Source organism: Diuraphis noxia, unplaced genomic scaffold (assembly GCF_037042655.1).
Source record: "Diuraphis noxia isolate RWA-SAM2 unplaced genomic scaffold, SU_Dnox_SAM2 contig0002, whole genome shotgun sequence".
NCBI lineage: Eukaryota > Metazoa > Arthropoda > Insecta > Hemiptera > Aphididae > Diuraphis > Diuraphis noxia.
Window position 1 is genome coordinate 78,279,883 of NW_028301712.1, and position 15,062 is coordinate 78,294,944.

Below are 15,062 nucleotides of genomic sequence, written 5' to 3' on the forward strand. Positions count from 1 at the left end.
AATTTATGTGGACATGATATTATTTTATTTTGTTTACAGACGTTTCAAATGTATAGCAAACATATTATTGTACAGTAGTAATTGCCCATGATTTTTTAAACCATCGACTAACCTAACTAATAATAAACACGTCCTGTACAATATTATATACATAGCGCGTCTTTATTTATATCCTACCACTAAATATCTTAGCCTAATGCTATTAAATTAAATGTTATTATTAAGTAAAATTAAAATACGGTTTGCTGTGATAACTAGACGATGCCAAGTTACATATTTTGAGAAAGTTTTTCATTATTAAATTTTTATTGCGCGTAGACGTACCTGGATTTTCAAGAATTTTTTAAGCTTGACCACGGTCTAAAACTTAAGATTAACCGAGGTACACAGCTATTTTAGATTTAAAATAATTTGGTTTTAACACACTCGTTTTGAGGGATGTTTTATTGACAGGGTTAAATGTGGAATTTCCTCCGAAATGCAAATTTCGGTACCCCCCAGGACGGCCTTAGTCATCATAGCAAATCTCATTTCAAGATCATTCGACTGAAAGGTACAATATACCTAAAACGGCTGAACACAACGCAACATACTATTATGAATGTAGTATTGCATATTATTATTATTTACCGTTTCTCGGAAAAAATCGTGTTACGCCTATAACCTAAATGATATGGCTTATGATTTGCATTTATAAGTTAGGTATTATTAACTTATAAGATTCGCAAACGCACTCTTTGTAACTCAACAGCAATCGGGTGACAAAATGCCCTCCGCGGACCATTCCGAACGCGGCGATACAGTATCTCTGCACCCGTTTTTTAGCCATTTGCGCCTAACGATAATATAGGTACATTACACCACACAAGTATTTTAATATTATTATTACTTTTTATTATTTTATTTTCAAGGAGAACACTTATTGTAAACGCGTATCGGACAACGGAAGTTTTACTTTAAATTCCGACTAATTTTCAACATTGGACTCTCGAAAAAATATGTGAGTAATGTGCTCCCGTAATATCATTGACATTATAATATAATTAATTGTATAAATTACAGTAAGCTCACACTATTTTATTAATCGTTTAATTGGCGTGGTTTCTATTGTGATTTCTGAAAAATAATAAAATGTTATTTTTTCATTTTTCACCGTCGACCAATATTTATTATATTGACCGTTAGTAATATTATGAATTATGATTAATATGTTAAAATTTGAATCTATATTGATTAGTTATTATGAATTAATGGTGAAGTCAAACGCAATTTATTATTAACCCGAAAATAAACCATTAATACGACGTTATTATATTATGTGATTTTACTGAATGTAACATAATATCACGAATTCACAAACTATAGTATATAGATTATGTAATAATAGAAATTGTTGAATTTGGTTTTGAAATTCTTTGATATTTAATGAGATGAAACGTGTTTTTTTTTTAAAACCACAAATAAATAATGCGAAAATACACGGCACAAAATACACATGCATGTACAGTTTAAGCTGAGCTCAAATGTCTGTCTAATATATTAACAAACGCATCGTCGACGATTTAAAAATATGGCAAAATGCTCTTAAGAATAAATTAAGGAAAATTCCACAAAATCTCTATTACGATCGTTATTTATAACTACTCGCACGGGATTTCGTCTCAAGATTTATAGTTTTCTCGAAAAAAACATAATTTTTAGCGAACTTAACAGTGTTCTCTTCACAACTGTTTTCGTGGAACAAATTGCCACCATATCATCTACATAATAATATCATGCATAATATGTATAGTCTGTAATAAATAATATACATATACAACACAAATTAATTGATCAAGTAATTTGTAACATTAACTTGTGGTTATTATATGTGCGGTCGAGTCCGGGTCTCCGGGAGTGTTGATAAAATGACGGTAAATACAACGCTGAACATTGTAACGATTTAATAATAATTATTGTAACGTTGCATTACGACTACTGTAGTAAATTTAGTCGTATTTCCGATTCAATGTTTTATGTGAACAGTGTGATTATTAAAAATTTTTCCGATCATTTTCCGAAACGAAGATTTATCATATTTCAGATTTCACTCTTGGTTTTTAACTCACTATATTCTCGAATTTCGTTTCACTATTTTTTTTCTATTAGAAACCATAAAAATAAAATATATTAATTATTTTTCAGTATTTCCAACATTTTATGTACATTTTCAATGCGGAAGAACCAACAGTAATTGTAGGTAATTATATTTTATCAAAATTCTTTTTTTTTTTTTTACACAATAAATTCAAATTTTAAACATAGGTAGGTACCTAAAAATGGTGTTACCTTTTCACTTTATTCTGTGTTGCGGAACTTTAAATTAGTAATATTACACCTTAGTTATGCGTCATATTACTCATATTATATCATACAGGCTACGCAATTTTTGCAATAATATTATACCGATATAAATTTCATGGTGAAATTAAATGTTGCGAAGATGCATGATTAGTTTAAATGCTTAAAAGACAATACTCCAATAGTGCCAAGAAAAAAATTGTAAGAGAAACCACGTTTCTCTGTGAATAACTGAGAATTTAGAATGCAATGTACTTAATAAAACTTGTTAATCCGTAAGTACAAAATATGTTTAAATAGGTCTTATCAATATTTCATTTATTGAGCATAATTTGAACAAATGCCAAACAATTCTATAAATATTATTCATCCATTAAAAACGAAATGCATTAAAGAATGTTGCATATAATTTTTTTTTTAATTGGAATATTATAGCCTAGTAATTTTCCAAACAAGTTTGGTTTTAAATTTATTTTTGAATTTTTTAAAAGATTTCATTTTAAAATATTATTTTTAAACATCTACAAATCTCCTCACACAAATCACACGTTAAAGATCTTGTTTGTGAGAGAGAGAAAAAAAAAGTTGCTCGTCGAATCAATTGAAGAGTTAGTTAAAACGTTATAACATTGTATGTATAATTAATAGAGGTTATACAACACACTGCTTAACGAACTACATACTACTTGGGCAACAAAAATTTAAGTTATACGTGAGTATCGAAGATAGAACACCAAGAGTAAATACAAAATGTGTTTTACCGGTCTCATTTATCAAGCAGCGAGCTGAAGATAAAATTAGATGAAAATAATCCATTCCAATAAATAATAATAATCAACGGAATATGTGCATATACTTGGGTATGTAAATAATTTAATTTTTCATCCAGTAAGATTAGGTACTTTGTCCTATTTTTAGAATACGTGTACATTGGACAGAAAACATTCCACGAATAGCGGCGCATGTTATTTAAATAGAAAATGATTAAATAATTTTAAAAAAAAATTATAAAACGATCAACGTCGCGTCGGTAAGGTGAAACATTTTTTTTAAAACAAAACAATACTTTACTTATACGAACACAAAAACTGTTCGATTAGTCCAAAGGTCAAGTATGATGTATTCATGCGATTATATGCTCGATTACTACAATTCAGTTTTCCGGAAAATTATTCGACGCGTCGTGAGCGTAGATAAAGTTTTTCTGGGCAAAACGACGACGAGACTTACCGGAAATGTTCGTGGCTCGCTTGTATCGAGATACTATACAGCAAAATTATAGTTTATAAAATACATATATCGGCCTAACATGAATTTGTCGAGCACATGACAAACGAAACTTATACTACCCGGTAGTGGGCGAAGTCCCCGACTCCAATAATTATTGTTACCTGTCGATCGCCAAGCATATCATAGTATATAAAAAGTTAGATAATCGTTGGAAAATACAAATATGATTCCTGTAAAATGAAAGTCGACAACTATTTTAGGAACTGAGCGTATATGCAACTATATATGCACGGTGGTATATATGTGTACGGAAATCGACAAAATAATAAACAATCACATACACATAGCGATAATATAACGCCGAGTTTTTTTTAACGATTTTCGTTATCAAACAGAGTTCGGCCGAATTGATTAGATATCGAATTGTAGGAAAATAGGTCGAAAAACAGTAATCGATTCACGCCTTTATTTACGAAACAAAAATTTAACTGTCCGGGACCAAATTGTATAACAAATTAACAAGAATTCTGGTTTCTGTAGGTATACGTCACGGCGTAATTTTTGGGAATGATTTTTAGTCTCTCAGCTAGATCATGATTATAGGTATATTCATAAATTCTCATAAGATTTGATGGTAGCATTTTCTAAAAGCTTAAAGGATTGCATTGCAGCGCATAATAATATTTATATACATATATCTTATACAGTTGAAACTATACAATATAAAGCCTTTAAGTTTATTTAACAAAATAAATCAACTACCTAACTTGGTTTCAACCATATACCCATGTCCTATAAGAATATGGCTAAGACCGAAAGCGAAATTATTCGTTTCTTATTGGTGTTTGCAAAACTAACATACACATACCAACATAATATATATATATATATATAAATATATATTAACGATTTGGTGCGATCAATGAGTGTATAAAATGTGTATAATAATAATGTAGTGCTTTACTGCGCAACGGTTGTAGTCGGCCCTTTTTCGTGATAAGTACGACGATACCGAACTCTAAGTATATTGGAAGTGCGTACAGGGGTATTTATTTTAGGTTTTCGTCGTCGACATCGGGGATTAAAAACCGAGGGCACCGCCTCCTCACACTGCCCGCGCTTTATTATGTATATAGGTATATAAGTGGAGACCGTTTGATCCGCATCTAAACAATTAACATATACACACTGGAACGTGCCGACCGGAGTATACACGCTCGTTACTTACCTAAGTATTATAATAACAATACATATATATATATATATATATATATATATATATATATATTTATGGTGTAACGCCCGACGCGTGAATTATACACATATTATATATTTATACGTATTTTCGCGAGATGAAAAGTCGGCGACGGCTGTGGCGGGCACGGCCACTCCTCCTCGTTCTACTCCTTCCTCTTTCCGATACACCGCAAGAATTATTATTATAGGTATATTTTTGAGAGAATTGCCGAAAGCGCGCGCAGGGATAGGAATCAAACCGGAGGAGCCTATGTATATTGTATATATTATTATTATATTCACCGCCACCGCGCCACTGTGCTTTATATATATATATATATATATATATATATATATATATATATATATATATATATGTGATTACTGCACCGTATATACACCGTCGTTCGTCCACCTCCACACCGTCACCTCCACCGCTGCCGCCGCCACTCCGTCCTGGGCCGCCACCCTTTTACGCAGCATTAAAAGTTTCATGCAGAGCGAATATCGTCGGCTGTGTTGCCATAGGGATAATCGCATTAAAATCTAAAATGGTCTCCCGTTACACCTTGTTCGTTATTAAAATCCTCCGTATACATTCAAAAATTATTTCGCGGTTTATACAAACGGCGGCGGCCCGCGCGCACTTGCAGCAGCACTAGCTGTTACGCACCAGAGTAATGAGCGGCCATTTTTGTTTGGTTTTGTATATTATTATTATTATATATGTTGTATGCTGTACGGATGTGTGAGTGTGCGTGCATTTTTTGAAAGGTTTTCGCGGTGGTTTTCTGAAAGGTTGCCAATAACGATTAGTCCTTTGCGATTGCGAGTGTGTGTGTGTGTGTGTGTGTGTGTGTGTGTGTGTGTGTGTGTGTGTGTGTGTGTGTGTGTGTGCGCGCGTGTGTGTTCGTGTGTGTATGTGTGTGAATGTGTGAGAAAGCGAATTCGATAATTAAAAACGAGTGCTTGAAAATCACCGGCCATGTTTTTCCATCGCGATTCAAATATTATAATAACAATATACAACTCTTAATCATCGATTTTTGTTCAGTAGTGCAGTATATAATATAATATGTACACTATACAATCCTACCCAAATTAACCATCAATTATATTATAATTAATGTATTATTTTAAGCAAAACGATAGCGATAACGATGATGATAATAATAATAATAATAATAACAATATTATTTAGCCCACAATTGAATTTGAAATACTCGAACTACCATACAGCCAAAAATCGGGGTTTTCATCATACATTATGATAATATATAACGTTTTCACCCGACACACAAACTCAGTATAATACAAATAAGGTTATAAAATATAAACTCCTGTCAACACTTCATGTATGTCGGTGAGAGATTAAACACAAAATACATTTTTTACAACGAAATAGATACAAATTTTTAATAATATATACTTTGGTAAGTGTGTTTGAAAGTGTATAATATTGTAACATATTATACCTACCTAGTTTTATGATTAAAAAAAAAAAAAAAAAAAAATGTTTTGGCGCAGTTGGAATTATTTATGTGGGTTTGTACACGACCGCGCGGAATCGAAGCGACATCTTTCTCTTTTCCAAATGTATAACGACGATCAATATTATTACCATACCAATCCTTCACTTTTATAATAGGTCATATATACATATTACACACGCATTTATATATACGATGACTCGGGATTTTCGTATATGTACATGTATCGAGAGAGAGAGAGACAGACCAACTGACGACCCTCCTCTTGTTATAATGTCACCGACATATTGTATGACTATATATAGTATATATACGAGCCCGGGGGGATATTAAGGGTTAAAGCCCCCTCCGCGCGCGTTGTCTCGAGCAGTATTAAATTATGACTAATATAATATATATATATATATGTAATGTGTATAAATCTGCTTACGAGGAACGATTCGTGAAAACTGTAATCAACGTTCTAGAAAAATAAGACCCGACGTGTGTTATAATATCGGTGAAGATATTTATAATAATATTATGCGCACGGAAATCGTATTCATATAATATTTTATTAGACTTTTGCAATATTAGACGAAATCGTATGATTACAATTATTATTTTCTTTGTTATATTTTGATAATAAATTGTGGTTGTTGAGCTATCATAGTTACACTAGAAACTAAAAATAATAATGTTTAAAAAATTATTATTTTCTTTCGTTTTACGATAAAATGTGTATATTATGTTATAAAATTAGGCAGGTACTTGTGATTTGTATTATGCTGTACGCTGTAGTGTTTAAATGTATAAATTATAGTACTTATATACTGATTCGATTCTAATCAAATAATTCACATTTAGAACACAACCAGAATTTATTCGGTGCAAATGTGCACCTTTCTTCTGAAAGACTCTTTTATGTTTGATGACTATATATCCGATCGGGGCAACAAAAAAAAAGAAAGTTATAAGTAAATTATTCGTCGGTTTGACTTTGGCATTTCACGAAAGGTCAAAACACCCGGAAATCGGAATCCCGACGACAATATCACCGAATACAACTGCGTACCTACCGTTTTTTGGTTAAAAAAATCACTTTAATCGTTCGGGAAACAAAAAAAAAAACTTAATTTTTAGTTCGATACGTACAAAAAAATAATATTACATCGCAATAATACACGCCGCGGCGCAGCGGCGGTCGTATTATGAATATTTTTTAAAACTAAATCGGTTGGTACGAGTGGCTGGCAGAACGAAGGGATGTGTGCCGGATCGAAACTTTAAATTCGCAGTTTAACTCAAGGGATTTGTAACATTGCATTGAGGGAGGAGTTCAATTTATCCTTCTAATTCTGATTAGTCATGCGGGAAATAAAATCAATACTGGCAATAAAAAACCACCGGAGAGGATGTAAATGAATGCCGCATGCCCGCGATGTTTGCCCAAATATTACCGACATCCTTTCCCCGGTATATATATATTTTACAATATACATTTGCCATCCCTCTGTGCGTACGCGCATTTCAAACGGGTGAAAAATATATTTACGATTAAAAAGCACAGGTCCGCGTGTAAACAGCCACGCATACCATATAAAGGGAAAAATGTACACACACGCACCGAATATGTATTATCTATATACACTATATACACAATGAAATAATAATAATAATAATAATGGTAATAATAATGATAATAATAATCGAAAAACCCGTTTTCTTCGTATCCGACAAAAAAAAGGTGTAATTTTCGGTCCGTTTTTTCGTTTATACCGATTTGAATAAAATTTGTTTTATATCAAAAATCATGTTTTACGATTTTATTTCAACAGGAAACTGTCATTCACCTTGCATAATTACGAATTTGATTGTTACCTAACCGTACGAGTAGATATTTTAACAATAATAGTTATCGCCAACCATTTAAGAATATTATTTTATATAGACCATATTATTATTATACAAGCCATCTTTCTTCAATTGATATTTTTGTTATCGAAGTTATCCACATAAAATGCTGATCGATTTGAATCCAATTTTTTTCATTCAATAAAATGAAATAATGTATTTTATTTTTGAAGTTGTAATTTTTAATTTAAGTCCTAAAACTTATTTATATAAATGATTAATAATTATAATGTATAATAAATTCATAACTATAGAAATCGTTTAATTTGAAAAAAAATACACGAATTAATTATTACTGGCGAAACATAATTTAAAAAAGTACTAAGTTGTTATAATCAAATGTGATGATTAAAATGTGAATTTTTATCTGATTAAATCATATATTTAATTATAAAATTAGTTGAATAAATTTAAGACGTAAATACATTTTTTAATCTAAAATAACAACAGTTTGGTCACCACGGAAGAGAGGACGAGATAACAGTTATTGTATATACAGATAGTTTTTATGGGCCAATTTAACATGGACAACATTTAGACATTTGCCTAGAATAGACTGAAAACGATTCCAGAAAAACATTAACAATAATATTATAACGTATAAATTAAAAATAAAATGTGTAGATTTTCAGATGTGTAAACATTTAAATTATGTATTGCAGCGTTATGGTTATAATATATAACATGTATAGGTAATAGATATTCGTGATATTCGACGCCGTTATCAATGACTGCTCGAGGCGTTTTAATTTAGTGGTTTCAAACATTTTCATTTTAATAAAATTCCTAGCAATTTTTGTTTTTTTACACCATGATTGTCGGCGATCCAAAGTGAAATAGTTTCCATAAATAAACTCCTTGACCCGGGTGTAATGCAAGACGTGTATACCGGAGGGTTACTTAAATAAAAACATAAATTGCGAAAGAGGTGGGTATTTTTTTTTATTGTTCGACATGCTACAATATCTCCGACACCACCGTTTATCGGTTAACAACTTAACACCGTTGAACATTTTAATCGACGCAGACGTTTAAAACGTATTAAGAAAAAAATCGTCAAATCGGCTTGAATGGCCTCAGAGTCAATCTTTTAATTATTACTACACTTATATAATAATAATATCGTTTTCAAAACAACGGTTGTGCGCGGCATTGAAACGTGACGAATTGAAAAATAAAGAAATTTGAAATAAAATATTGAAACGATTAAACGCATTTAGCGATTAATATAAGGACGACGTTTTGTCGCAAACGTAATGACTGCGGTGCACTGTGAAAAAATGCAGTATTGCAGCGATTTGCAACGCTGGCCCGCCAACAGTATACAGCACTCGGTCCAACATACCTAACCCAACCGGTGCCCGGGCCAAGTCGGGTCGAAGGTCATTAAAGTACTAAAGCCCCTCCACCCCAGGCAGTTGAGATTTTACTGTCATCGCAAACCATTAAAATATGCATGTCCGAGACTCGTACGATCACCCTTGCAATTTATTTTACTCGACCAAAGTTCTTAATATGCGTCTTATTTAATAATAAATAACGCCAATATTTTAAATAGATCGTAACCTGCACATTTGTACATTTGTACACATTACAATATAATTATTTATTTTTATTATTTTTTTTATATTTATTTTAGTTACAATTCGTAGGTTTTTTTTCATAATTTATTTTGACGGGCATCCATCCAGAAACTCTTGTCTAAGGTAAGTAAACCTATTAAAGAATAAAGGTGCAGCCAGTCTCACGTCTCAAACATTCTCGAACGAAACGCACCACACCGTCCACACCACTCTGACCGTCATCGCCACTGGTCGTACAACAAATTGCACAAAATCGTACACGCGACTAGATTTCGAAATTTCTAAGAATATACAACGTACATTATTATTATTATAATTTTTATAGTATTATATCATTTTGTAGGTGCCTTTTTTTCTGTTTGAATTGACGACGCCGTGGGTACTACTTCCGCAAAAAGGACGTGTGTAAGCCTGACTAACCTAGCTTGATATTATGTTAGTATCCACCGAACGAGTTTATTTTTCTAGACACCATAACTAGTAGATTAGAATTTATTCAAGACCTAGGGGAAAATAATAACGGCGAACTTGGTGACCTTCACATATCCAATCTTATCAAAAAACGTATATTTTTAAAATGCGATTGCAAACATCAGGTCATTGTATTATTATTTATTATTTAACGATACAATTACTATAGATCGCGTTGTATATGGCTATTAGCTAATATTATTATTTCAGACGCATTCGGTCAATTGCGCGAGTTATTAAAAATAATCAAAATACTTTAATAATTATTAATAGACATTCGTCTAGGGAAGTTTATAGACACAATTAAAATAATTATTGTTGGGTTTATCAATATTGTTTAGATAGCTACGATTCCGGAAATATCTGTTATTTCAGAATTGATTCGATTGGCAAATGCGGCTACCGAGTTGCACTTAATTAAGAATTATAAAAACTATTGAATCATAAAAATGATAACTATCATCAAACGTTCGACATGTATTATTTATCATTATTGAAATTAATGAAATTAAAATTAATATTATTTAAACGCAATTATTAAATCAATAATTTTTGTAAATATATTTTACCTGGGTTACAGTTTTTTTTTTTTTAAATAATGTGTAACAGCACACGAATAATAATGTTCAATACCTACACGACAAATAGAATATTGTAGGTATTAGCTGCTCTCCCACTACCACCACCAAACAGCTGGCAATACTATACTTCATATTATTATTATCACGTGCACTTACCGAATACGTCAAGACCATTGGCGTCCGTTGAAAATCCAAAGCGTCCGATGTGAATTACGGGACTGACGGCGGCGAAATTTAAATAACTACGACCCGGACTAATCGAAAACCGAACTTTCGTTACTACAAAAAGAATAATTATTTGCAACACTATTTATTTTATTAATATTATTATTATTTGTCCATTTCTGTCGTTAAAAGCCGACGAGTATTATCGGGGGAACTCGATTTACACGTTTACGTGCGGTTTTTTTTCTCTTTCCCGTAAACGCGTGCACGCGACCGCGAGTATTCAACTTATACGTACCTGGGTGCTAGTGTTTGTGTAATTGTGTGTGTGTGTGTGTGTGTGTGTGTGTGTGTATGTGTGTCTGTTTTGGAGTTGTGCGCTTGTATGGGTGTGTATTTTTGTGTGTGTGTTCGAGGTACGCGTTTGTGTGTGTGTGTTTGCGCCGAGCTGCAGGAGACGACCGCTGCACAGACGTCTAGCCGGCATAGACGCGGGCCGAGAAACTAGTTCTGGTTTTTTTTATTATTATTATTATTATTATTTGTTATTACGCTATTCATTCTCCTCCGTCTGAGTACACACATACACACCACCAATAGACTGCATACACTCATACACACGTACACACGTACACACACACACACACACACATATAAAACCTAGACGTCTGGCGTTCTAGTAAAAAAAATAATAATAATAATAATATAATGGTGTGGGTTCCGGCTCTCGAAAGTGAATGCGGCACAGTTGCATCGCCGCCGCTGCCGGCATTAAGCAGTTCTCAAAATATGCATACACACACGCGCACGCACACTAAGAAAATGGCCAATTTTTTCCCCGCCCACGATGGAGCAAAAATTTTATTTTTAATTTCGTCTCGGAGATACGTCCTCTTCCCGAGAGCGACACGGCGTTGTCGTTTTGATTTTTATTTTCGAGGTCATTATTTTTGTTCGACAATATTATATATTCAACTATCCCGCGTCTACCGTACAACGAATAGAATTTTAATTGTCTGCCATTATATAATATCTATTAATATACCTACAGGAAATCAAAAAATTGGCCACATTGCCATTTTCCATACACAAATTCTGTAGTTTATACATTTTTAAACTTTTTTTTTAAATGATATATGTTTTCAAATCTATTTTTACTAGCTAGTTGTTGATACCTACCTATTATAATTTTAAAAATACACAGATCACCATTTTTCAATTTTCAATGAATAAATTAAATGAAAATTTCTTGGTTTTAATAAAAAATATAGTTTTATTGTAATATCCTATAAAAATGATTATTAATTAATCAGTTTAAAATGTTTAAATGATGATATTAACAAATTTAGAACATGTTTATTAAACAACAATTAAATATTCTAAATCTTTCGTTTGTCTCAGTAGATATTAAAACATTGAAAGTACATTTTTACATATTCTGAAGGATGTTTCTTAAGGTTATTGTATAATTATAGTTTTTATTGTGGATTTCAGTACGTAAATTCAACATGTAAATTAATTATTCTACTATAAGGATTTGGGAATAATAATTCTTCAAGAAGATTTTATTTCTAGTTTAATTTTTTACTTAAAACTTATAATTTTTTTTTAAAATAGTTTTAACTATTTTAATGTTATTATAAAAAAAAAAAATGTAATTCAGTAATTTGTCATTGAGTTTGATTATATATTTTATTACCAATTATTGAATGAATAAATTAGGTACATTTTAAGGAATATTTTATTTAAATGGTTATCATCTTTTAATAATAGCATAGTAGTTACTTTACTATATATATATAAACAATATCGTCTATACTTCAATACTCTATAGGTACCTACTATTTTCTTGCTACATATAGTTATAACATAAATTAAAATGTATGTTCTAATATACATACCAATATAAACTATTTGTGAATTTGTGATGGAAAAACCTTTATAAAAAAAAATTAAAATCATTAGCCACCTATTTTGTTTTGTTTTACATCTGAAATCAGAAATTCGGAAACGGGAAGTCAGCGATAAAAAAAACGGTATATACGTTAAGGTATATGTAGGCTATATAGGCATATTATTATATAGTTAATTGTTCAATATGCATAATACACTGCAGTGTGTAACAGGAAGACCATTTTTCTAAAAACCAGATTTACAATTTTTTTAACTTTTCAAAAAAAAAATATATATTATATTTGAATCATTTATTATCAGTATTGAAAAATTGAAATTATATTTTTTTTAAACAATGTCATATAAAATATGTAGCGCAAATTTCAATAAATTATAAAACAAAACATTCATTTGATCTCTATGACTACTATTCTGTATTTTGTATTTACTGCAGGCTAATAACCTCAGGAGTTGAAGCCTTATTTAAACAAAAAAAAAAAAAAAAAAAAAAACATTCATTTATCAGGTCCTCCTTTTACACCTTTTATACCTAAATATTTTTAATTTAATGTCAATTGAAAAAACGTCATGGTAAAGGAATGGACGCCGCGCCGTGTGAGCATATTTTGTATACAACAATATTGTTGAAAAAATTAAAGGGTGAATAACTTTGGAGACGAAGAGCCCAGCTGGTTGCTGCAGTAAACAAATAACGGCACAAAACTATACGCCGTTGTGTGTTGTATGTAGCGCGTAGTAAAATAAAGATTTGGCGGAATGGTGGTAAGCCTAAAAAGGAAAATCAATATATTTCATGAAGTACTTCGCGAAACCGCTAATTCCAAATTACGTTTTTCGTGTTTCCTATCGTTTTACATCGCTTGAACAAAAAGATAAAAAAAAAAAAAAAAATGGGAAAAAACGAAAGGAAAAGAACTCTCAAGTGGTCTCGCGTATAATATATAATATATATATATATATATATATGTATATATACAATAAAGTATTTCGCGTATGGTTGTGTTCTTTTTTTTTTACGAGGGTTAAAATATTCGCCACCGCCTTCCGGTTTGACAAATTCGGCTCGTACATCAAAATGCTCAAAAGGTCCTCGAAATCCGTCCGGCGGCAGCGGTATGTAGGGCGGAGGGAATGAAAAACCCCTGTAATTTATATCCATTTCGGAATGCGTTTTACTATCATTATAATAATATATTATATTGTGTACACCATCGTCGTCGGCGCGATTCAACAGCATCCAGAAATGTTTTCTCTCTATATATAACAATATATTATATCCGCGTACACCTCCGCGGCTACCATCATCAAAAACAACTACGGTTCCTATTTCATTTGTTTATTTTCACAAATTGATCTCACGTTGTTGGGAAATGATAAACTTTTTACGTGTTTCTACTTTCCGTCCCCTATTCGGGGGGGAAAAAAAAATACAAAATAATATATTTTATACGTGGCCGTAAAACGGATTAAACTATACGCAGTAAAGCGCAATCGTCGGTATAAAGTTAAACTTTGTGCTTTAAATTTCTGCTGTGTTAAATACAAATATAATATATTATAAGTTCAAACCGTTAGCATTATACATATTGTAGTAGCTGCGTTGTACACTGCGCACTTAAGTATATAATATTATATTTTATAGTTTGCGCATAGGAAAGGGTTAAGCCAACACATAATATTCGGACGATGATAAAAAGCTAGCATTGACCTTTCAGCGTCTAGACACTTATTATCTAAAATCTATGTTTATTTAATTTATAGAAGTTAAAAATATGTTTAATAAGCGATGGCTATCAAATCGGCATAATAACTGCACCCGATCAATGTACTATATAGGTAATATATAATAATATAGTTTATATTATGCTAATACTTATTTTTAATTCGATAAACATTATAATTAAGTGATTTTATGTATACAATTATATCAACATTTTTTTCCTTTTCCTTTGATAGTTTCTCATCGAACTACGATCTGAAATGTGCAAAAAATGTCCGATTAAGAGGGAATGAATTTTTATATAAAATATTAAGGAGCGTGATTGAACAACAATAACGCACGCGTGGGTATATATTATTATGATACAAAAATATATACAGCAAAAGCAAACCGTCCAACTACAATAATCACTATAATATTATTATTATTATTATAATGC

General features: G+C 31.4%; 2 protein-coding genes across 3 annotated transcripts in view; one reads left to right on the plus strand and one right to left on the minus strand.

Annotated features, from left to right (window-relative positions):
- Positions 1 to 15,062, minus strand: part of LOC107169308 (uncharacterized) — an 87,260-nt gene that overhangs the window by 46,448 nt on the left and 25,750 nt on the right. Inside the window, exon 1 of one of the 2 annotated variants that reach the window (XM_015519019.2) lies at positions 10,981 to 11,472. The exons of the other annotated variant lie outside the window; for it this stretch is intronic. The gene's annotated coding sequence lies outside the window, so the exon portion shown is untranslated. Of the gene's footprint in view, positions 1 to 10,980; positions 11,473 to 15,062 lie in introns of those variants that run through there. 2 annotated transcript variants of the gene reach the window in all.
- LOC149058959 (NIF3-like protein 1) overlaps positions 1 to 15,062 on the plus strand; it is a 115,763-nt gene that overhangs the window by 1,908 nt on the left and 98,793 nt on the right. The gene's annotated exons all lie outside the window — the stretch shown is intronic.